At 34.0% G+C, this 8,358-nt stretch overlaps 1 protein-coding gene across 1 annotated transcript in view; it reads left to right on the forward strand.

Moving 5' to 3' along the window:
* The first annotated feature begins 249 nt into the window (after positions 1–249).
* The window catches only part of LOC106470714, a 78,137-nt gene continuing 70,028 nt past the window's right edge, over positions 250–8,358 (forward strand). The window contains exon 1 of the mRNA XM_022399346.1: positions 250–335. The gene's annotated coding sequence lies outside the window, so the exon portion shown is untranslated. The remainder of the gene's footprint in view (positions 336–8,358) is intronic.

An 8,358-nucleotide genomic window follows, 5' to 3' on the forward strand; every position in this document is an offset into this window, starting at 1 on the left:
CACACAATTCAATGGGAAAAAATTGTTATTTTAGTACAACCTGGAAATGTAATTGGTATGAATATACCAATTAAATTGAATGTAAAAAAAACGAATAATTTAAATAATTGAATAAGGATCATGGACCTGATGGAAATGTTGTCAGTAGATGGCGTGAAATTCTTTAATATGTAAATTAGTGATTTGATAATTATATAAACAAGAGTGTTTTTCTTTCCTTTACAAAACGTTTTCTCTCCCGAGGATGACGCAGCGTTATATGTTGAAACATGTAGAGTGTATAAGATTGTTTTCCAGTCTCATCGGTTTTTATTTACTACTTTTCATCCTTTGCGGTAAGTTATGTGTATTTTATTGAAATTTTGAGATAGAAGACAATATCATTTTAGAACTGTGTATGAAATAATCGCTGTTTTTTAAAAATTGTGAGTTTTTAAAATATCATGTCTACCCATGTTGAACAAAATAGGCCTACAAAGCGGTAAACTGATCTGGTCTTGCTTATATTGATTTTGTATGTCTTGTCTTCCGTACTCGTATGTACTGTTTAATTTATGTAACTAGTACTGTCATTGTATATAAGTTTCTCAAATCGTTGAAATTTTATCAAGTTATCTCACTTTTTGGTCAGTTCTTCTTCACTGGAAAGGAATTTGGCGATAGCCATTCGCAAAACAACCACATTTGTTTAGAACCAGCGCGTGTGATGTCGTGGTTTTGTGTCGTCACACTTTTCAACCCTATAGGCCTACTTGACTTGCTCATTGTTGTAACACGTACTCTAAACTCTGAAGCTCTGCTTTGTGAGAAACCCAGGTCTGAATGTGAAGTCAGTTAAGGCGGTGCTTATCGTCAAAATACACTTTACGCAATCATGTACAAAATTTTATGACTATTTAAATTGGGTGGGAGAGCAACCTTTACGTTCCATTCGTTCTTAACAAAAATGCATTAAAAGTTTCAAGATAAGACTGGTATGGCTGAAAATGTTACGCATTCTTGAATAAATCCAGGTATGAACTAACCAATTAAGATGAATTGGATAAAGTAAATACGTTTTTTGTTGGGTGTATAAGTTGAATATTTTTGTTCATTTGTCTTGTATCTATCACACAAAAAAATAAGTTGAAATTATTTTCAAAACGATGCCAATGTCAATATATTTCAGAATATTGTGGAACAGTTCAATAAATTCAAAATAAATTAAATAAGTTAAAATACTTGAATTTTGTAATAACCATTTTTAAAATTTTTGGGCAAGACCTGGGCTATGCCTGTTTTTCTGTTTACAAATCTGGTTACCTTATGTTTATTAGATAATTTACTTTTATTTGCTCCTTTTAACAGGTGCAGTGTCAAGGTATTTCTTCGCAAATGGGCAAGAAAACTTGTCACTATATATGTAAATAAAAGGTTAGATTGATAGAGATAGACGTGTCCTTTTGAAAGGAAAAAGTTACGTGTTGTGATAACTCGTTCGCGTTAACTTTCTATAAACATAAGCTTAATGTAAAATTGTATTGTTTGTTCTAGATGTCACATCATAATTCTTGCTATTGTAAGATAGATCGTTTGAAGTAGATTAAGTAAAACTATTGTAACTTTTTGTATAGCCTATAGGAAAGATATATCGCACTACGAAACAAATCGCATGACTGAACATTACTTACGACATCTAGGTTCCTCGGGGTTTAAATGTGTTCAGATCATAAATAAGATGGCTTTGATTTTACATGTTTGGTTCTTTGTTTAATATAGTTTTTTTTATTTATTACGGTTACAAAATTCAAATTAGTTAGGCGAGTGTCGTAGGTGATGGTCAGATATTCTGATGACCCCTATTATTACCTTTATTTGTACGATTCTCATTTAAGCAACGTACATAAAACGTTATACTAGTGAGTGTTTAGATACAAACATTACCGTTATCAGTGTATCCATAACTGAGTGATTGAAAATGTGTGCTCATTATTTATCAGTGTATTGAATTTACCCAACATCAGTGTATATGTGTGTGGTGGGGGGGGGGGGTTACTACATATTTTGAAAACCAAAAGGTATTAAAGATATACGAAGTAGAAAAATAAGAGTCAATAATATTTGAAAAATCAAATGGCGATAACCAGAAGATGTCCGCCATATTAAAGAAAGGGTAATAATCAATCTGAACATATCATGTTAGAATAATGCACTAATTGTCGGGTTATAATCGGAAGTAGCTTTTATAGTGTGTTTACACAAATTAAATGCCTTTTTCTTGAATTTTACGGACTCTTTGTGTTGTAAGCATTTTCAGCCAACTTGGGTAGATAACTGCCCATGGGTCAAGTTTGGCCATCCCGGAGGTTATGTGTGTGTGTGTATGTCATTAGATTGCGCGAAGTACTGCATGCGCGTTATACAAGTGTTCACTCAGGCTGACCATACTGACATGGAAGCACCAACAGCACATAAGAAATTGATAGAGGAAAACGTACATAAATTTACACCCATAAAGTATTGCTTTTAAGCACAGGAAGCATAAATGTGACCATAACTACTTTACTATTACACATATAAAAAAATAATAATAATGTACTAATATACTAAGACTTTTTTTTTTATCAAAAATGCATACTCGGACAAAATTGAGTGTATTCGATAAAAACAAGAGATCGTTAAAAATAGTAGGCTATAGACTTTAAATTCACAGACTTGTATCTGGGAAAAATGTATATTCTAGAAGATTAACGCAGTGCTGAAGAGTCTAAAAACAAATTTGATATTAGAATACTATTTTAGATGTATTTAGTCCCTTCTCACATTTCGCGAATTTTCTTTAAACGTTAACATTTTTTTACATAAACCTCCTGCACGAGGACGTGCGAAACTCCATCACATATGGACGAAACCATGCGTGTTTGTCTCAACAACATTCTCTCCTAATGCTCGCATGTTCGAAAAAGAAATAACACTACACAGCGATCACGAAACAATCTTTATTGTAGCCCGTCATTGCCCCACGTGTAACCTATTCAATCAAAACCATGTACGCGGAAGTAGCTCTTAAAAAAAATATATTAAGGACTTTACATTCCCAGAACTTTCTCAGGAGCGACAGCAGATACTATAGATAAATGATATCAAGTCAATCAATTTTCTTTTCAATTAAAATATCAATGAAATTAAAATAAAAAAAAGCAAAAATGAAGAGTAACACGTCAGGCTGAACAACATAAGGATTTATCAATGAAATAAGCCTTTTCGCCCGTTTTTTTTCCGAAGGAATGAGTTACCTGAAGGTTAATGTAAAATTCTTATTCCTGAATAAAAAGTCAGAAGTTTGAGAAATGAGACTCGTTACATCTAATAATATCATTTTAATGTCAAATGAGTTTTTATAAATATCCACGACGGTTGCTATTTAAGCCCGTCATTGTTTTTCATTTCATCAAACCCATGTACTCTTATTTCATTGTGAAATTGAAATTCGCGGATTTTTTCACAGGGGAGGGAAGAGCAGAAACTACAGATATATATAATAACTAACCAAATAATTGTTTTCTTTTCAAAGAAAGCGATCGTGGAGAGTAACATCAATCATACTTTTGAGATGTCTCCTCGCCCGTCTTTACGAACGAATGGTACATACAAAACATCTTATCGCTGAAAGAAAATTCACCAAAACTTCATAAAATGGACTAAATACAAGAACAAAATTCTAAAGTCAAATTAGTTTTAGAAATCTGCAAGACAAACTTTATTACAATCATTGGATCTATAGATAAAACCATGTACCAGGAGGTAGCTCATATTAATGTAACCATTGGGTCTATACATAAAAAAATCATGTACCAGGAGGTTGCTCTTATTAATGTAACCATTGGGTCTATAGATAAAACCATGTACCAGGAGGTAGCTCATATTAATGTAACCATTGGGTCTATACATAAAACAAAACATGTACCAGGAGGTAGCTCTTATTAATGTAACCATTGGGTCTATACATCCTCCTGGTACATGGTTTGTTTGTTTTTATGTATAGACCCAATGGTTACATTAATAAGAGCTACCTCCTGGTACATGGTTTTTTTTTGCTCTTATTAATGTAACCATTGGGTCTATAGATAAAACCATGTACCAGGAGGTAGCTCTTATTAATGTAACCATTGGGTCTATACATAAAAAAATCATGTACCAGGAGGTAGCTCTTATTAATGTAACCATTGGGTCTATACATAAAAACCATGTACCAGGAGGTAGCTCTTTGAAACGTATTATGGACTTTAAGTTCACAGAAGGGACAGTTGATATTATAAACGTGCAATAACAATCCAAATTATAATAATTATTATTATCATTTTTACTAGAAAGCGACGATGACAAGATCATTGCCAGGCTTAACATGCATAAATATTTTGTTAGCGAGATGTGTACTGTATCGTTGTCTTTGTAAGGAAAGCATTAACTGGATTAAAAAAAACCTTATCACGAAACGACGGGCAGAAAACAATCCACTTTGTCAATTAGGTTATTTGGGCTTGTATAATTGAACATTTCAGCGTATTAATGGTATTGAGAAAGTGTATGCAAAGTTTGCATAAATTCTAATGAGGACTTTTCGCATCCCAAAGGTAAACATTCAGTAAAAAAATTCTTTGACATATTTACAACACTTCAGAAAAACAAATGTTTTCGATCTTTAGCATAAAAACCAGTTAATATTATTTGAACATTTATTTGATGACTCCTTTGAAATATATATAATAGAGATAAAGCCCTAAAAAGTTCAACGAAGGTAAACGTATTATGAAATTTATTGGGTTCACACGTGCATCATATGAACCATTTTTTTACTTTACGAAGGACGATAAGTCCCAAAGTCTGAAGATGATGAAAATGATTTATATAATGTATGCAAGAACCTAATCCGTGCTGCTTCTCCTGTAAGTCTATCCAGGAAATGGGAAAACCGGGATTTTGAATTAATAATTATCACAATTGATCAAAGTCCCAAATTTTGTTTTGTTTTTTCCCCTTTTAATTGTTATTATTATTATTATTGCACCGTATAATTAAATAAATTGCAGACATCGGGGAGATTTTATCTCGATACCAGATTTACTATCCAATTTTAACACCTTTGCAGCTGCTGGTATGGACTCTCATAATTTGGCGCATCATGACAGGATTTTTTTTTCAGAACAGTCACTATTACATTTAATGTTGCCCCGTAAAGACGTTTATGGAGTGAAAAGTAATTTCATTTATCAACATGAATATTCACTATAAAATTTTTAAATATCAATCTGCATTTCATATATGAAAATTTCTCTTTAGTGTTAGTTAATTAACCTGTATTTGCCCCAACACAATAAGCCTATTTGTAGTTTTTTAATCGACAGGGTATTAACCATGTTGTGACACTAGGCGGAACTCTAATGCGGGCAACACGACCATCAAACTGACCGCACAATTATTTTTCCTAAGATTCTTAATGATTTTAATAAGATATTAAGGCCTACATTGCTTTCTTAAAGGTACGTGTACGTCATCATATATTCCTGTAGGGCCTATTTGTTATTTATGCACGTCTTCAATGATATTAATCCCGAGGATGGGAAGGGTTATGGAAAAATCTGCCCCCCCCTCCCAATTTTCGGGGTTTTGTCCAGGTATGATCCAAAGAAAAACAATATATATATATATATATACACGTTTATATAGCATTTTGTTTATCATATTCCATAATTCAATATTTCTGAAACCAGTTTTTTATTGAAAATTGTCGTATATTCAAACTCTAAGTAAACGAACAAACATACACATAAACGAACAAAATTCTTAATTCCTGTCATGTCGAATTAAAAAATGTATATTTTTAACTTGACGCAGCATTCAAATGTTTGTATTTTACATTGAAGTTTTATTCTGAGGTAGTTCCAACTAACGGTATGTGTTCTATTTGGATGCAATGGGAACACATCATCCGCATGACGATTGTAACTGCATTACAATAATGGGTTTCGACCACTGATCTGTAGTATACTGACTGACTAGAGGATCTTGCTCTCACATTGAATTCATTGGACGTCATATTGGTGTTAACATTAACCACAAATTGCGATGGACATTACTTGCACATGTGTGCCATTGTGAATGTATTCCATTGAGGATTACTTTTGCATTCCTTTTGTATTGTGGTAACATCCAAGATGGCTCTGTGGTGGCTTCATTAGTTTGTCAGTCGCCAGTGGGCGACCCTCCCAAAAGCGCCTTGTCCCTGTGTTTCCTGGAGCACATACAACATAGGGTAATGGGCAAACGACGAATAAATGTGTCCACGCTCTAAATAAACAAATGTCCCTAAAATAAATCTGGCAGCAAGCAGCCAAGAATTGAAGATCTTGATTTGAACATCACTGGGTTTTTGATCCCATGGCAACAATAATAGACGAAGATACGTGGAACATGGACAGTATTTCTCAACCCCCAGGTCGCAGTAGTCTACCTTCTCCATGTATAATTCACCATCTTCAGGGGAAGTCATGTTTTCCAACCCAATAAAAAGGTCACATGAACCAGCTTACGGTGACTGTATGCGTGTAGAAAACCAATTTCTTCGAATAGGTGTATACTTAAGATTCAGGATGTATAGCAAGGTTCAGATGTTTGCATCGTAGGTCCTTTTCAGGTCAATCGCACTGATTTGGCATCATTTTTACCCAGAGGTTGGTTAACAGAAGCTGTTATTTTATCAATTTTAGAAAACTATGTGCAACAAACATGTGAAGATATTAACGTCAGTTTTTTTGTTGCAGACACGCATGCTTTTTCTCCTTGAGAGAAGGGGGAACCAGAGTATGTTATGAAGCAGGAACTGGCATATCGGGCATAACCAGAAAGATATCTGGTTATGCTCCGTCTTAATACATTCTGGATTCTTCTTGTTTGGTTCGAAAGTTACGTCAGTTGATTGTTATCGACTCTTTGCACGCTTAAAACTTCGTATGTGTCAACACATTTTTGGATATGTACGAAAGCCTTCTGTCCTCAACATATGACAAGTCTTTCTCGATAGCATACTGGGGTGTTTATTCACTTATTGACACCCCATATCAAGCCAATAGTGACAACTGTGGTGTTTTTCTATGCGCTGCCGCGCACGCTGTTATCATACTCAGAAGCTGATATGGCGCGTATGCGAAATTTGATTGCACAATGTTTACTTACAAAAGGATCTTGTGTGCTAAGCAATGCATGAACGTTGCGAAGTGGATAACAAAAAAAAATAAATAAAAAAACCTGGGTTGAAAGTTCACGAGAAGAGTTGCGCTCGTAGCAACCAAGTTTCACCTGGTGCCAAAGATACCATGTCCTACCTGACAAGTGTTAAGCACAATTTGATAGAGGCTACCTGGTCTACGTGTTACTTCGGTGAAATTTGTTCCAAGCTACACAAAACCAGAAAAAATTTGTTCTGAGAGGGTTGTTTATATTAGTTGCATTATGAATGCATTCAGAAGGACAGTAAAAATTTCAAATCAGCAGATGATACTCATTGGATGTGCGAAGCCTGTAACTTAAAAATGGACTTGTGATACTATTTACAGTGATTTTTGTAGGTCCAGGTCTATATAGTGAGAAGGAATATAATTAATATATTGATTTTTTTGCAATAATTAAATTGCATTATAGTAATCGTAAGTTTTCTGTAGATATAGGCTGCAACAAGTTATATTGCAACGTTTATGTTTGCAAGAATTATGGTCCTAGACTAAAGCGACTTGTTGCTAGTCGGCTGTAACGGTTAAATCCTGTTACATTTTCCCGGTAACTTTGATAAATTAGATGGTTAATGTTTAGTCTAGAATGAGCTGTATTTCAGATGATTATAAACGGCAACTTTAGGTTAGCAAACACTTGGGTCGATTGTGTTAGTTGGCTACAACAACTGGTATAGTTAACTTGTAGTGTACTGGATACTATTTTATGTTTACAGTGATAATGTATAATAGTTTTGTTATGCAGTAGGTTATTTGTAGTGTTTTAGAGTGTATAAAGAGTGTGATCGTTGAGTAGCTTGTTATGTAGTGGGTTATTTGTAGTGTTTTAGAGTGTATAAAGAGTGTGATCGTTGAGTAGCTTGTTATGTAGTGGGTTATTTGTAGTGTTTTAGAGTGTATAAATATTATGATCGTTAAGTAGCTTGTTATGTAGTGGGTTATTTGTGGTGTTTTAGAGTGTATAGAGAGTGTGATCGTTAAGTAGCTTGTTATGTAGTGGGTTATTTGTGGTGTTTTAGAGTGTGATCGTTAAGTAGCTTGTTATGTAGTGGGTTATTTGTGGTGTTTTAGAGTGTGATCGTTAAGTAGCTTG

This window comes from Limulus polyphemus, unplaced genomic scaffold (assembly GCF_000517525.1).
Source record: "Limulus polyphemus unplaced genomic scaffold, Limulus_polyphemus-2.1.2 Scaffold4175, whole genome shotgun sequence".
Taxonomy (NCBI): Eukaryota; Metazoa; Arthropoda; class Merostomata; order Xiphosura; family Limulidae; genus Limulus; species Limulus polyphemus.